Source organism: Camponotus vicinus, unplaced genomic scaffold, assembly GCF_025532165.1.
Source record: "Camponotus vicinus isolate PSW18456_S1 unplaced genomic scaffold, iyCamVici1.0 SCAF_1, whole genome shotgun sequence".
Lineage (NCBI taxonomy): Eukaryota > Metazoa > Arthropoda > Insecta > Hymenoptera > Formicidae > Camponotus > Camponotus vicinus.
The window spans coordinates 847,890-866,212 of record NW_028141945.1 but is presented as its reverse complement, the minus strand read 5'-3'; the positions used below and the strand labels follow the sequence as shown (position 1 = coordinate 866,212).

The window sequence follows — 18,323 nt, the reverse complement described above, 5'->3', positions numbered from 1 at the left end:
TCAAGATAAGTTGAATGCTTTGCGAATATTTGCTGTTGCGAAATAACGTTTTCGAGCGTAAGAACACCAGCTGACGTACATGAATTGATCACGCGCGAATGAAAAATCATAAGCCGCGCAAAGTGCCAACTCGCGTGATGAAACCGAGGGTAGGTCGAGAGGAAAACGCTATACGCGCGATTTACGTAATATACAAATTGTTATCGCGACAAGGTTCGCGTTGGAGGAGTTGGCCTTTCATTGCGGAGTGGAAGGATGGAAAATGGCGTGAGAGAGAGTTTCGGAGCCATCAGCCATTAATGGCACGTGTCGAGGTGCGCAATCTACATACCTAAGTATGTACATAAGCGACACAATGGTGTGTTCTCGCGATTTCAGATTCTACGTTATTCTGTTTCAACTCCACATACATTGTTACATAGTAATCGGCGATCGGCGACCGATCGAATTAATTATCCGATCGATTGTTCGTACGTGACGCGTACACGGAATAATGCCATCGTCCTTATGTTCTTCGATATAAACTATTTTGTCGCGTTCATATGTATTAATATTATTAAATGTACATAGCAATATTTAATTATAAAAGTAGAATTAGCTTTTATAATTAAATTGGATATGTAAACCATACAAGATGCATTAGAAAAATGACCTTTAATATATGAGTTTACGTGTTTATACTTTTTGAGTAAACAGCTGTATAGTTGGTTACTCCAATATTTCTTCAATCTATTTGTAAAAGTTTTCGAATCATTTTTGAAAATTTAATTTAGCCTTGTAAGAAAATTTATAATTGATGATTTCTTAGAGAGTAAAACTTTGATATTTCTACTTTTGACGTTATTTTCTTCGAGTTACTTTAGTTTCGTTATTTCTGGACGGTTTAATAAAATGTCACTCTCTATAGTTTATTGCAATGTGCGTGTATACGCGGCGTTGAATCGGCAAGTTTTAAGCTTTCAAAGCAAGAGATTCGGCCGTCGAGCAAACAGAGGATATCTCTCGTCAGCAATGATTTATTCGACGTTCACAGAATGACAGCAGGTGACATTCGTGCAGCATCCGACATGCGTACGACGTATGCGTGTTCAAGCACGTGACAGGGATCATCATAAGCCATGATATCCGTTGTACAACTGCCTTTTCAAATATGATGCACATATGAAGTATGATGTGTGTATGAAGTTGACAATTTAATGCAATATATATATTTTTTTAAATACTCCCGCTTCTCTATTTTTCATATCAAATAATTTTTTTCTCTTCGAAAGTTTTATACAGATTACTTATTTCAATTAATTTCATAATCCGCTTAGTCCCGTGATTTATAAAAATAGAAATTTAAGATATTTTATTATTGCATACACACATGATAACGTTTAGAGAGACTAGTTTTAGAAGAATGTCTGGATATAGACAAGATTTTTAATACGAAAGAGAGAGAGAAAATTGGTATGACAGATGCGTTTCGTTTATGACCGGGTAAAATATTAAACGTGCAGAAATTGCATAATAATCTTAACGGCTTGTCAGGCAAAGCTGTGTCAATTTACCCCAATGTCTGGTATCCACGAGGAGGTTACGTGACATATTAGACTTTATACACGTATAGGTACTGCATATGCATGCAGCGGTTCGAGATAAAGCGCTACGAGCTAATGGCATTAAAATGTCTCACGTCTAATCTCATTTAGATATGTATGAGTATGTGTATGCATGTGTGCAGGATAACCGCATTTCAATCCGAATATACGTACATACATATATACAAAACTTCGACCTTGTAAAATGGAAAAGCATGACAGGCATGAGTGAGACACACTCGCAACGTCACTTTTACAAACCGCGAGATTTTATTTACACTTTCGTGAGCGCGCGGTTCCGTAGTCTCGTACGGAGATTGCATTATCAGTCACGCTGACGCATGTAAACCGATTTCGTTGGCGTTCATGTACCGAACGTTGCACGTGCATTTACGACCGTCGCAGACGCTGCAGGCGTCGGAGCTCGTGGATATACTGTTTCCCGGAGATATGAGCTTGATTCGTATGAGGCAAAACGAAGTCGTAAACCTTCTCCGACTTGCCAATTCGAGCTTCGAGTGATCGATAAATAAGCAAGTGTAATACAGAAGAGCAACTAGAAAGTGTCACGGCTAGAGATCAAGAGTAAATTATAGCCGAGAGTTGTAGGTATCGTATCTCTGTAAAAATCTATTGTCCCATTTGTCGAAATGTCTCGTCAAATTACACAGTTTGCAACGAAAAATAATTTATTTTTAAACTCAAGAAAAAAAGAGAAGAATTAAAAAAAAAATCCTTATAATAGTTTTGATGCTAAATACAATTCTGGATTTTCTATCGTATTACGGTATTAATAAATTTAATTTAAAGTTGTAGAAGATTATTTTAATCATCTCGCAACTACTGCAGATATTATAGGAAGGAATTTGTTGTAAAGATTAAAATCAACAAAACTTTTGTAATAAAATATTAAATCTATTGCGGAGAAGTTGTAAATTAAATGATTAAATATTAATCATTAAATATATTAAATATTAAATATACAGATAATCTACTAAATAATTTTCATTTTTTGCTTAAGCTCTCTCTACAAGTTGTTCAAAAAAGACTGACTACAATTTTTACGTCAAAATCACTTAAAATATTAAAATTGATAAAGATATCCAATTAAAATATTTTTGAATTTTTGCAAAATTTTGCATGTATTGGTTTTCCAAATTGTAAATATATAAATCCGATGTTAAAATTAACGAATACAACATACGGCGTTCATACAATAACTAATTATAACGTATTTATAATAATATTTAATTATATCATAATCCTATTAACTTTAATCTTCTTTTTAAATCAAAACAAAATGTTTAATTTTGAATGAAACCATCTTTAGCATGTTACCGTAACTAACGTAGTGAATAATGTTAAAATAATTTTTCTTTACAATTTTATCCTTAATTTTTTTCAAAATTATGATGCGATAAAGCATCACTTGAGGCCAAAATTATATATTGCATCAAAAATTGTAAAAAATAAATTGTATTTCTTTTTGAATTTTTTTCGTTAAACTGTGTTATAAAAGTTAAGTTTCGTTGACGTGGTGTGAAACAATATCTTGAAAGCTGGATCTATATGTAAGATGGATCGCTTTGCTAACGAGCTGCTTCGGGATCACTATCTAGACGATTGATCCCTTGAGAGAGGTACCGAGGTGACACGTATATCTCGTGCGATGCGACGTTATGCAATTAGACATACACAGTTGTATATATCGCGGCCATATCGGTAAACTCTCGAAATCCAGCATCCAGCGGCTGGTTCATATGTTAGCGGGATTCAGTTTGAAGCCGTAAATTAACCGTAGCCAGCAATTCGCTACGACAAAATCTCGGTGAAATATCCGCCAGAGTACCAATCGGCAATTTGAATGGATTTTTTTTTGTTTACGCCAAGAGACATTTTATGACTCATATATTTTAAATTTGTTTTCGCACGCGGAAACTATCGCGTAGCGACGTATCGTTCCCAAGTCGTGTATAAGGTGGAGAGATTATCAAATTCCCCAATATCGATTTAACGAAAGCCATCAGCAGCGACGAAGTTACATAGAGTGTAAATTATTTTCCTTGACGAGTATGATCCAAATAAAATTATGCGATTTTTCGCCTATAGAATGATAAGGTTCACTCCCTCGATATTTTTCGCTACCGAGCGACCGAGAATAGCTTCTGCATATTTTGCTACTACGACTCTCCTCCTCGACAAAACAGCGACATTTGAATCGTAGAGGTTGAATCGCGAGCACCCAACGCGAAATTGTATCCGGTAGACTAAAGCGTTTCGATTCAATGAGCAAAGGGAAATTAAAATCTGCTTCTTTGACCTATTCTAATCTCTCGAACGTAACTGGACGAGATCAATAAAGATTCCGTGATTTCTGACAGTAACTCAAACTCAGTTTTAATGCCAGGTAACGGCCGCGTTCGATAGTGCAGTATGAAAGATGTGAGAGGGTCCATTTGCGCGAACTATATGAAAATGAATAGCTCGCGAAAGTAATCGCCATTTATATCGACGCGAAGGGTACATATACCGAAATACGAAACGCTACAACAGCAGACGCGTCTACCATCCCCGGTGCATGTAATATTTACCGCGATGCGACGACTAGAATACAGCGCGACAGCCAAAGGATCGATATCTAACAGCCTTTCTCTCTCCCTACGGCTTAGATTTTATATTCTAAATACGAGACGCGCGAACGAACGAAACTCGCGCTGCCCGAGGCAAAGCCGGAATAAAGTCTGAAAGAAAGATAACCGACGGAATGACGAAATCGCCGTCGCGTAGAGTTGCACGAAACTTCTTATACAACGTGAAAACATTTTTGAGACTCTACACGCGATAAATTAAAAACTGTACGAGAGTTTTGACGGAACGGCCAGCGGACACGCATGTAGGCATAAGCCGCTCGCGGTTTGTCGTATCTGCGAATTATCGTGCAAGAAAGAAGCAAGATAAAGACGCGTGTTGCTTCGAATTGTGCGTTATGGGCCGCGATAAGCTTAACAAATGGTGCACGAGCGCGAGCGCGCTGTTAACTCCACTTATCACGTCGTTCCGGCTTAATCGGCGAGCTCGTTCATCATTGCGGCTACTTGCGATTTTTAATTCGATAGCGATTAGGGGTCGACGTTGTGTGCAACGCTTGCGTATGTTGGAAATTCGCATAAAATTGAGAGCCGCGAGCAAAATTCGCGAGAGGCGAATTCGTGTTCGCTTAATGGCGGTCCGTGATATTACAGCCAAGTCCATTGATACTGGAAATAATTGACGGAAGCGAAATGTCGTTCGTGTCCAATAAAATGTTACCCAACGCGATATACTCTCTCTGCGCACGTGTGGGATCGCGCACGTTGCATTGTTGGAAGGTGAGAATAATACATAGAGACGGAGTAAGGGAGAAAGAGTAGGGTGGAGTTTGACATAATACGTGCGAATGCAGAACAACAACGTGTCATTCGTGACAATGGATGCTTTCGATATTTTTGACACTATCCTAGTATACGCTGTATATACTACTCACGTGCATCGGACATTTTTATCATTCGTATCCTACCTTTCTGTGATGTGAACATGTCATTGGATATTTATTCTTGTAGAATACTTAATAATGTTATCAACTCTCTTGAGAATAATTTCGTCTGTAATTAAAAATGCATGGAACATGTTTTTTTAATTACATTAATATGTAAATATGAATGTCGGGATGTAAAAAGCATTTATATCATTTACACTATATCTGGTGTAATGTACTTGTCGGATACAGAAATGTCATCATTAATGAGAAAAAAAGGAAGCTTTTCCGTTCTCACGTACAAAGGCTTTCTATTTGTCTAATTAATTCAAATCAATCTGATCAATCAAATATATTTTAAAGTATTATTTTTAATGCAATAATTATAATAATTAAGATAATTGTAATAATTATAATAATGTAAATAAAGTAATTTTTAGTATAATATTTCAAGATAATTAGGTTTACAAAACATTTGATGTATTATTCATATGTTATCTTTATTCCAGAGAGTTGAGGCTATACATATATTATTATTAATATGGTAAAAGCGTATCAAAAGTCGTGGTCAGCGTGCACTGTGAAAGCTCACGATCGTAAACATGCTTTTAGAACTTTGTGGTCGCGTGCATCGTATCTAGAAAGCAGCAACATAATTTGAAAAAAAACACGTTTATGTTTGAACTAAATATGGATCGCGACTTGGCATGTAGGACACTAGGGCGTGACTTACACGCATTTGCTTCTAGAAAATTCCATTTTGATGCTAAATTACCTTCATTCTTTACAGATACACATATAGATATCATTTGTCATTCCTTTTAATTGATCGCTCGTTAAAAAATTATCGGCACAATCTAGTGTTAAAAGCGCGATTATGCTACTGTTATTCTACATTTAAAATATTTCCTTCAGCAAATCGAAGTTGGAAAACCTTTTTACGAGAGAAAAAAATAGCGTATACACGGTATACGATGTATTATAAGATTTAAAAGGAGTACCTGTCTCTCGTTATATTCTTTTAGATGCAAAGAAATACTCGCGTAATACACGCAAGTATCCATCAAATTCGCGCACGACCCTCGTAACGCATCTGCACTGTTGCTATTTCCGGCTACTCGATCGTACAAAGTTTTATGCAACGATAAAAAGTCCGACGAATCGTGTTATTACTGAGGAGGAAATTCGGCTCCAATCTCAAATTTATTTAATTTTACGATCTCGCGTATTTTCCTTCATGTTTCACATACGCGCAAATAAAGATATTTTTTATTCTTTTAAGCTGCTTATTAATGTCTTGTAATATAAAAATTGTTAGCAGTTTATTTCAGTCAATTCGTCTTATGATTGTATTAATTACGAGAGTTAGTCCATTATAATCGACCTCTAAATTAAGTAAAAATGTATGAAAATGATTTTATACACCCACAGAAAAAAAAGACATTCTTGTTTTGAAAATATATTAATTTTTATCATGGAAATCTTGAAATGAGATTATATTGCGTTAATTAAAGAAAAATATAATTGTTTGAATAATTGCTTACTTGAATGAAGCCATTTTATATAGTTCAATCAAGAAAAATATATTCTTATAATTTAAGATTTAATTTTCTTGAATGGAAAAGAAACAATGTTAGATAGAAAATAACATTTTTAAATCAAAGATTATAATTTTCTTAAAGTAGAATTAAATAATTATATATTCTTGAGAGGTAACAATTACAATATTAAAATAAGAAATAAAATAAAATAAAATAAGACTATAATATTGTTAAAATTTAAAATTATTAAATTCTTCTAAGAAGATTATAAATTGTTGCGTATATACGAAAGAATGAACGCGTTAGTTTAAATATATAAGTTTTGATTTGACACTTATTTTTTTTCTGTGCATATATACGAATCTTTAATCCGTGGGTGTCTTTTATATACGCAATATATACGTAGGAAAATGATATAGACGACTACGTTCATTAGCTATTAGGGTTTTGTACGTGATCTCCTTGAATATGATACGTCTCTGCGCTGTCATGATTCTCTCCCCGCGATTATTCCATTTGAATCACAGATACGAGCGTTCCACTCAATAGCTCGTGAGAGCGGGATAGATTACACGGTAGGAGCTACAAGAGTCTATCCTCAGACTCTATATATGTACCCTTACCCAAGACGCGTGTATGCATATGGAACGCTATGGAGCAGCGTGAAATCTCCTTATACTAAGCTACACTTGCTGCCAAAACTAACATGTCTAAAACAGGTATATGAAGTTATCGTGCCATACATGTAACTACATTTTAAGCTATAAGAGCTTGCGTATATTACCACATTTATTACCTAAGAAGATTATATTATATATAGATATATGAAATAAATGTATACAACTCACATGCATATAACGTATGATTATGAATATTTTTCGAGACGCAACGTATTTGTCAACGCCATCGTAAACTACGAACTACATCCACATATTCCTTCAGATATTATACTGTTTTGTCTCTCCGACTTGATTTCTTTCAAGATACGTCTTCGGTCTTTTGTATATTTCGCATAGCACATATGTGCACATGCGACTAGATTCATATGACGTATAGAGAGACGGAATTTCCTCGCGCTATGTCACCGGTGTCAGAACCAAACACGTATGAAGGACGCCTATGAAACCATCGCAGAATAATGGCAACCTCTTGTCTCGAGGGCGATATTATATAGCTTTCAACGGCTTCAAAGAAAGTAGATTTACACAATCAATCGTTGCATGAGCGAGTGCAATCAGAGCGGCAACGATGAATACTTTTACAAAATTCATCGCCATGAATTTTTCACTGGGATAAAGCCAATAATAAAATACTTTTATCAAAATGTATATTTTATATCAAAACACTAAAATGTGCTGAATATACATAAATAGTATACAAATAAAAAGCGCTCCCCTGACCCTATACATATTTAAAGAGATTTTAGAGGTTTCTTTTTACGCGTTCAATGTGTACTGAGAAGATTGTGTCTCTTCTCTACATGAAGAAACCGGTATTCAACGTGAGGGAATGTACTGTATTGCATGACCTTTGGATTCTTCCCTTACGAATGCTTTCACAGTTATGCCGAAGTTATGCTCAACTATGCGACTATACGAGGCGATGCTGCGCATCTTCGAATCTCGTTATCCGTACTTCCACTTGGCGCGGCGACGTTAGTTCCATTTCGAATAACTTGGTAGTACGCTTCGACGATTGGACTGATAACGCTTTGGGAGTGTCGTGTATTCGTTAATTAATGTTCAAGGAGTAATCTTTACGTTATTCTTATGCTTTCGATTTCTTTCTTTTTTAAAGAGAATCTTGAAGAAAAATATGATAAATCTTTAATATGATAAATAAATACACAACAAATTGTAAAATACATCTTGCAGCGAAATCAATAGTAGAATTATAAGAAAAGTATACATATACGATATAGTATTATTAGAGGGAGATATTTAGATTGATAAAAATCGAAACTTTATTCGCACGAGGCCGACTCATTTCTCCCCCAAGGTTAGAATGATGACGGACGATTTAATATCGCCGGAGCTACTTACTCCGAACTATGAGCAGACCGAGATCAGAAAAGATGTCGGTCGTAAATGGATGTCTTGTGTTGTGGAATAACGAGCGAAAGAATGTGAAAAAGAAAGAAGTAAGGCCGTATCGCGCGGAGGGATAGAGTAGAGATTCCACGCTATAGCTGGTCCGTCGCCGGCCAAACTCGCAGCGAATCGATCGCTACCTCTTCTCCTTCCGGCTCGGCCATAAATCACACCGCAATATGTCGGTATTCCCCTGCAAAATGGCCTTGAATATTCGGTAGCTGTCGAACGGCATGTCGGAATGAGAGGGCGACGAAGTGCCGGCATCGAATAGAGACGTCGACGAATCTTTCTGGCAGTAGAATCGTGTTGGTCCAGGACTCGATCATTTACGACACAGGATGGATACCTCTCTTAATGGATCCGGCTTGTGTTTGTTGCGCCTTGTCTACGCAAATCTGTCGATCCCTTCGATAGGGCGCCTCTATTATGCAAATGAGGTAACGCGGTAGACCCGGTGTAGGTACATGCTCGACAAGTTCGGTGTATCTTCCAAGCCGGAGGAGTAATATCAGACTCTAAGAGCTTCCGGCGAACTAACATACGCGATCTTCGCTATCTTACTATATAAACTTAACTTATTGTCTCTGTGGTATTTTCTTGAACGGGAAAGTGTAAGAGAAATTTTAAGATAATCCCGCGAGAGAGTATTGACTGTCCGTTTCGAGCAGCTCGCGGCTAAATCAACGAGGAGAGTTTCGGATGGAATGAAACTTTAATACGTTTTTATTAGAAATGGAGAATAATTTCCCTCTTTATTTATTTAGTTTGCATTTTCGTTACCGCGAGATATTCCGTCGTAGGCAAATTATCGGGCCGAATGCGATTCCACGTGAGGGGGAGAGGGTCCTGCAAAACCGCGCGCGTCCCCAAACTACTACTGGTCATAATAAATCAAGCGTTTTTGCGGCTCGATGTATTTGGCGTCTAGCTCAAGCCACGAATCCCACTAACGCCGCCCACTTGGCGCATCGCCAAGTTTTGACTAGAATGCCCGTTTCAGCAATGACAAAATATGCGTTATTAGCGTTATCGAGAGCGCGCATCGTAGTTCGTTTTTTGCGTAAATAATTGCGCTCTTGATACGATAGAATCGACCGCTTGGAAATTAAGTAACTTGAAGAGTTACGCACACGCGAGCTTCCGTTGAAAATATTAATTCGAGTCGTGGTCGGAGAGAATTCTCTCTCATTTCACGCGCGCGAAAATTACTTCTGACTCCACTTCTTTGAATCGGAAACATTTTATCGCGATATTTAAAGGTATATTTTCGCGTAAGAATGCTACATCGCATTCTTTCAATCATCTCGAATAGATTTCGAAACAATTTAACAGAAATTTACCTCAGCGAATGTCAAGATTATCCAACTGCGATCGGAAACACATTCGCTTCCGAAAATCGAGGGTCCGATGTAGCCACGTTTGGCTGGCTGGCTGGCTAAACAACGTGTTTACTAGCAACTGACAACGCTAACCTCTTCGCGGCATGTTAGTCCTGATTGCAGAGCACCATGCGACCCAGGTTACAATGTTCCCACCAATTGATCGCAGCGATAATTACTTTTTGCATCTACATGCGAAATTGCAATCAGCGAGCTATCCTGTGAAAACGCTCGTTAAGGCGGGGCATGAAAAAATGGAATTTTCGTTAGAGCGATTTCCAAAATCCAAAAGAAACATATGGATTTTAAAAGCCCGTTATATGATTCTGTGTGTGTGTTTTACCCTGTGAAAACTCAATTTTCTCTATCACTGGAAATGACGTGATGTTTATCGAGTAAGCTGTGGCTCGCTAGTTGAACATTCAAACACAGTCATGCATACATTACACGGAAACTTGTTTGATTTTCGTAATTCTATCAGTTTGTAAAAAAAAAATAATCCCGCTTTTGTAGAAACGAATGGATTATTCGCAAAATGAAATTTTTTAATAAAATCTATTCCTACATTTTTCTTTGGCCTTTATTCGTAAAATGGTACAAAATTTATTCATTATTCGTAATCACACTGCATATTTACGTGTACGCTTAGTATACTACATGGATTATTTCGTAATTGGAATAACCGAGAAAATAATGAATCTACATGAAAAAAATAAGTTGAAAAAGTAGAATATTTTTTTATACAAAACTTTTCGAAAAAATTGAGTGAGAAAATTGTGAAATTATAACGTATTATTTCAAGCTTGAATGACTCTTAAGGATCTTGCGTTATATGCATTATCAAATTTATCTCACATCTATTAAAATATGTATAAAAATTTCATTTAATTCAGATTTTTTTCTATTAAAACAAATAAAATGTCTCTACGTATTTTTATTCACAATTTTTATTCATCAAAACGCAAATTATTTTAAATTATTTTAATAAATGGAATATATATATGTATGGTTTTATTTTTATATTTATTAATAGTCGCTCTCGAAATGTGAAATCTTACATGAAACAAGTTTAGTTTACATTTTTGATTGATTTTTTCGCGTATAATTATTATTTTCGATTGTATTGCAAATATATATGTATATGGAACATATGTATATATATATATGTATATGTATTGATCCCATTTCTAATAAGTGGATGGAAAATCGATATTCGCGGAGTTTCTAATACCTCGGTGAAATCTCTCTCGTTGGTCTGCCGCACGTTGCGAATTCTGTTCCCATGCGTATTGCATGGGAACGCATTTATCGAATGGTTGGCTATCTCTCTATCGACCCGCGCGTGTGTCGCGGGAGCGTTTATTAAACACCGTAGCGCTCTTATCGAGCTCCGAACGACTGAGCTGAACGTTCGTATACCGAAACACGACGCACATAGAGAAAGATAATTCGCCGCTTCGTTTTCGTCGAAAATAAGAAGCCGGACGACGTGGCGAAGATTTATGGCCTGACGTTTAAGGTTCACAAGTTTCTTCCTCCTCGCGTTCGAACCGTTCCATTTCGCGCGTACCCGCCACGGATTGGTGAAGAACCGAGCAGTCTTCCAGACTTTTAACCCGCGAGCGCTATGAGGTCAGCGTTTGGATAAGAAATTGCTTACTTTTTACATAGACGAGGTCGCAAGAAAGAAAAGGAGATGGAGAAAGAGACGTCGTTTTCTAAGTAACTTTCCCCAGACGATATAAATGTACAAATTAAAATCACATGTGTGTATTTGTCATACTGATCAGCTGACATCGAGAAATTTTCAATAAGCGTTGCATTGGCATAATTGAATATTTTATATTTCGCCTCGCTAATTCTCTACAAACGCAGATAGATTCATCGCGCTCAAAGCGCGATATGCTAATCTCGTACATACGAGAGAGACTCGGGGAAACAAATTTTTCCGCGTGTCCGGATGTGCGGACCGTGTTCTCGACTCCGAGATTTTCCATTAACCACGGCGAAATTGGATTCCCGCGGATTTGCGAAATGGAAAATGCGTTCGAGAGGCTAAATAAATCTGGTATAAATCTGACGTCATAAAGCCGCGAATTGCGAATCTACAAGGAAGAGAGCAGGGAAGAGGAACAGAAGGACGGATAAAAGGCATTTGTTGCCCGATAGGGTAGAGAAAAGCCTGTAATTTTACAGAATTTATCTTACAGGATTTTTATCAGTCCTATGTGCGAGAAGCTGCGAAATCGAATAGAGCGATGACGGCACTAAAAGCTCGAAATTTTTCATTCGGCGATATCGCGGGTGAGAGTTAGCGTTCTGCTTTCCTCTCTCAAAACGGAAAAGATAACGTTATATCGAAGTTCGCGGACCGACTGAGCGATTGGGACGACTTGAAAGAGGCGGGACGTTGAAAGTTTTCAGTCCAATTAAATTTTTCTCTTGTTTTTTTTTCTTCTCCTCCCCAAAATCGAACCAACGGGATCTTTCCGCTTACGTGGATCGATTGAAAACAAGTTTTTCTAATTTCCAAAGACGATCGGATGTTTGTTCGGGGCCCATCGCGTTTCACACTCCTTTTTTCCGAAGAGTCAGTCGTGAAATGCACATGTGTAACGCTATACATTTATCGTACCATGTAGATTGACACACGACAGTCCTAGTATATAAATCAGCTGCGGGAGATGATGGATAGAAATTTGTGTGTATGCATTCATCATTCGTAATATCTCGTAGATAAGCAAAGAGCCCTCGAGGATCGCTTTGTGCGTGCAGCAAACGATATTATTTCAGATAATATTTATCTCTCGAATTAGTGTAATAAATTATGTAATGCATGATTCATGAGGTTTGTAAGATTTGATTTTAATGGTAACGTATGAGAAGCAAAATCCTTTCAGGAGATTTTATTCCCTTCATGGATTATCTTGCGTAATATTAATGTATAACATTATAATATATATATTTCGTATATATTTCGTAAGAAGATTATACGACAGAAACATCAATTTATCAATTCTTCTCTAAAGAATAAGAGAAGTTTCTCTTCTCTTTCGTAGAAACTTCGTAATGATAAGTATACGCATAGTTGCAAATGAAAATACAATTTCAATGTCTCGATGTTTCGCGCGGATACACATAATGGTTCTCAGAATGAGAAGACCAAGGCGTTTTCCGCTTCGCTTTTGGTCCGCTTTAGTCGCATCGACGAGGTCTAACGTGGTCTAAAAACTTGGCGAAGAGAAATTCAGCGAAGTATGCGGGATTTCCCTTTTAGAAAGACGCGGGTACGGATGCGATCTACGTGGCCGATCTCGAGATAGAGGCGCGCTCGTTTCTTCCCTCGTTCCATCCAATACGACTGGTCTGACTGGATTATGCGATATACGGCGATCCCCTCGACTTAATTGATCCAGGACTTATGACGCACGCATCATTCTCCAAGTCCACATATACATGCGTAGTCCGTTTAAGCTCTTTTACAGTAATCACATCATGGTAGGGGGAACGACATCGGTGTAGGGTATTATCGGAGGCTATATAATTTTCTTGGGGGTGCGGGATGTATATGTACGTAGCGTATTCCTCATTCACCTAATACGCCCGAAACGATTAACGTGCATCGCTTACGTGGAACGCTTTTACGATAATTGTTATGATAACAGCCGCGTTCCTGCCTGCTGTTTCGGTACGAATTTTACGTTTCGGGGAGGATCAGCCCCAACGTCTTATGCAAATTAACGCGATTCCGACTTAATAGACCCGTGGTACCAATTACCGCCAGCATTGTTCTATTCCTGACCGTTTCTGTTTCGCAAACACGCTCAGCCACTCTAAACGGTCACAATTGCTTTGATTTGCCATACAAGAAACTCATATCGCATTCCAATAAGGTGTGAGGATGATAATGTGTGCGTCAGCATAGAATCAATTAAAATGCCCTTAGTATAATATATATAAAATCAAATTTCTTTTTGTTTATTTCTTAATTAATCGCGTGTCGAATATATGGATACTATGAATACGATAAAAAAATTGTATGTTTTCTCGCGATTAATAAAAATTATTAACGATATGGCAATATAGAGTGCGCATCTGAAATTATGATTCGTGAACAAATAAATTGTACATGTAAAGTAAAACTTTTTTATGCACAGTTTTATTTTCTACAAAACGGAAGAAACAAAATTAAAGAAGTGTAACATATTTTCATTATTTTAAGCGTAAATAACGCTGATGTTATGCATTATGAAATTCATCTTGATCAAAATTATATAAAGAGATACAATTTTCTGTTGCATAAATAAAAATAATGTTTATATTTTAAATAAAACTTTACCGGTAATTTAATTAAATTATATTGAATTAATTTACTAAATTGTATTGTATAAATTTACATATTATAATGTTAGAAAGAAAAAAAGAGAGGGATAATAGCCACTGCCAAATTTGACGATATATTCCGCATGCTTGAAAGAATCTAAATATTAAATTTTCAACCCCTAAGTTTTAATTTTCTCGCAACATCAAGAAGAGAGTGTCTTGCGTAAGAAAAGAATCTCTTCTAAAATAAAAATTCATTTTGTTTTCGCGTGCAAAGGAATCATCATTTTCCTGCTTTTGTGCTACGATTATAGAACGCATCTCGTCTAAGGCGGAAACGTGACTCATTTAGCGTAGTAAGAGCACTTAGGCGTGCGCGGCGAACGTACGACCGATTATATACCGCACGTAAGTTGGCGGTAAACCAGAATCCGAGCGCCGAATCTCGCGGCACAGGCAGAAATGCGTGGCCGCATTCCGTATTCTGCGAACTACTACCCTGTTAACCGCTGCAAAACTGGCCATCTCTCCCGGGCCCGAGGCTCATACGGACCGGGCACGTATGGCGCTTTATCGGCGGCGATTTCACCCCCGTTGCGCGTAAATCCGCAGGTTTACGATGTTAATTCAACTTTTACGGGGGAGATCGCGAGCGTGACAATTCCATCCTCCAGGCGAACTGCGCTCAGACGGATAAACGGATCAGAGAAATAGAGTCGAGCGTCCGTAATACTGACATGATACGCGATTAAAGAGGATTTACATGACGCACGATACACGTGGAGGCATGCAGATATAATTCGTTACGCACATCGTTCTGCTTCCTCCCATAAACTCTTCTAACTTCTGGATAGCTCAGTGATCTAGAGCAGTTGCCCGGAAAGCGAAAGACTCGGGTTCGATTCCCGATCCAGCCACTTGCGCCTCACATATTTTTCTAGTCTGCGAATATTGTTTTCTAGCAATTATTCGTTAGGCTGAAAAATGTGTGAATGCTCTCTCCACAGGATATGCGTCAATGCCGTTGCCACGGATGGATTCTGTCGCTCGTTGATCAAATGGGCGTAAAGACACGTCCGACCTCCTCCCACATACATCCCTATCTTTCTCTGGATCTTTACTCTCTATTACCAATTTTAAAGCTGGATATACATACATGTGTGCGATGATCGCGAGTGAAAGTGAGCACTGCCAGATATCATGAACGCGAAATTTGATCGCTTTTCTATCTGTATTTATCGCGGATCGATATTTATTGCGGTATGCGACGTTCGCGCCAACGTTACAGATGCATCGCATAAAATGTATGACTATTAAACGCGGAAACGGGATTATTATTGTAAGTGGACACGCTCATAAATGTCATGTAATTCGCAATGCAATTTGCCGGCGCCGTACAACGTCAACGAAATTATTAATCGGATCATCCTTCTGACCATATGAATTTTGAAGTAACAATGCGTTCGTAATATCAGCGCGTCGTAATACTCGCTTTTGTTCGCGTAATCCCTGCGGCTTGAGAATGAGAATTATGGCGCATAAATATACAGTAATGACTTACCGAATTACACACGCATTATCGAATTATACAAATATTCTAAAATATACGTGTATATATATATCAATTTGTATTAATTATAAAAAGTTATACCGATTTCATTTACATAACAAGTGCTATACGATAAATTTGAGTTTACATTCCTATAGAAAACACATTTATTCCGTTAATTCAAAGCATATTTATCGTCTAATTGTGTACATACATGCAGTAAATTTATAAAATATACAATTCCAGAGTGAATAAATTTGGAAATGGACGAGGGTGTATTTGTGGTTACGTTGATAGCAATTTGCGAAATTGATTGCAGAAAATTATGGATATGTGAAACAGGAATTAATTAATGTCGTACTTTTAGTCGAATCCATTCGTGACTGTACACCATTTCAAAATTAAATTACATACGTATTAGATAGATATGTCATACGTGATATAACCAAACTGGTTTAAGTTAACAGATGATATCTTTGTTATTTATCTAAATATTTGATATATCGACGACTATGTCTTGTAAATTTAAATCCAAAATAATGAATCACCGTAATCCATAATAAGATAAACTTGGTTACGATTGAACTTTTATTCAAGTAGGACATCATTTAAGTCAGCTAAGCTACTTTATCAAAGTTCTTTGCACCGAGTAAATTGGAATCACGAGACTTCTCAATCACTATGTATATATCGTGTCGTCTGGGTCTCCAATAAAGAATAAATTTACGTAACATTTTCTGGCAAGTACATTATGTTCGTTATTATAGTATATGAATAAAAACGCGCAGCTTTAAAGTACGATACATGGATTTGAAATGAATTAACTTTCTACAATATTAGTAGTCTGTATTAAGACCACAAAACAGTTTTAATCAATTGATGTATTGCCGCGAAATAAACTTCAATTTAGTATTTCCATTAATATTCCATAGTATTTCCATCAACTTTCGATACTCAATCAATTCCAACTTGATTTGATCCTTAATAATTATTCTACGTATTTCAAAAGATTCCCGGAAAAACTTTCAGATTTTATATGAAAGTTCTCGATAGAGAGAGTTTCTGGCAGTTCCGTACTCTCGAGATTTCCTTGTTCATTGCCGAATGATATCGACAAAGCTTCGCTACGATCGGGAGAAGCTTATTAGCGTTCTCTGTTGTATTGTATACTGCGATAGAAATCGGTAGTAGTTCGCGACGTATTCTCTTCGTTCGAAACAGTACGATCGTAATTGCTCCACGGATAGAGAAACTCGTTGGAAATTCCCGGCCATGGGCGATCCCTTTGAGGAGAATTTTAGGATTCTAACGTGAGCGCCCCATGCAAGGCGACCGACAGCCCGACAAAACGGTTCCTTTTGAAGCATTTCACCTTTGTTCAAGCGGGACCTCATACGGTAACCTGACTGAGATAGAGACAGCGTGCGTTCGATCCCGTGTAAATCCGGATTTTGCGAAGCGAATTGATTGAAGGAAGAGACGGAGAGTACGATAATCAGAATCGTTCGAAACAAACAGGACAGTTGTCGAGAATCAAAGATCGAATCTCAATTTAATTATTTGGTAATTAATTCACAGATTCCATAATTGCATAATAAATAATCTATATAATCACCTGCTTTATTCATTAATAATAATCGCCGGTATACTTTCATCATTAAAATAATAACGGCGAAATCATCATCGCCATATCGTTAATAAACAGTTCGAAATCACGACGCGGGTACATTTGCGAATTCATTAAATCCCTCGAATAATCGCGCAATGCACCGGGCATCGAAAATGCGACGATCGGTCGTATTGCTGTTTACAACCCGTCTGGCAATTTCGTGAACACGCGTGAGTGCTCATAGATCAAAGATTGAGATTTAATACAACTTGTTTATTGCCTAACAGTATCCATAAAGCTTCGCTAGAATCGAGGGAAGCTTTATTAACGACGACTAACACAGTTGCGAAAAGATGTGTTATAATTAAAGAACGTCATTATTTGCAAAAGTAAATTTACTTTTACTAATGTCTAGAAAAAAGTAAAAAAATTGCGCCAATATTAAACGTCATTTGTATTACTTTGCACGATAATCATTTTCTTCCTCTTGCTTTATTTCTCCTTCTCTCTCCACGGGAAGAATATATAAATGAGCTGCATAAGTATATGATAGCGAATAATAATTAGTGCGAGCAAGCTGCCATAAAACACGAGCGTTGCGAAGATATGCGTGGAATAAAAATGCAGCAGGAGAATATGCATTGGGATACTTGAATATCTAATTACTTATTCGCATAGTTTATACACGTGTCCGTTAACACGGGCCCGGGATATACGCGATAATCTTCCTCG

The 18,323-nt window shown here is 37.3% G+C and overlaps 2 protein-coding genes across 4 annotated transcripts in view; one reads left to right on the top strand and one right to left on the bottom strand.

Moving 5' to 3' along the window:
- Positions 1-18,323, top strand: part of Sol1 (CUB domain-containing protein Sol1) — a 290,756-nt gene that overhangs the window by 806 nt on the left and 271,627 nt on the right. The window lies entirely within an intron of this gene.
- The window catches only part of M (zona pellucida domain-containing protein miniature), a 271,056-nt gene that overhangs the window by 49,391 nt on the left and 203,342 nt on the right, over positions 1-18,323 (bottom strand). The window lies entirely within an intron of this gene.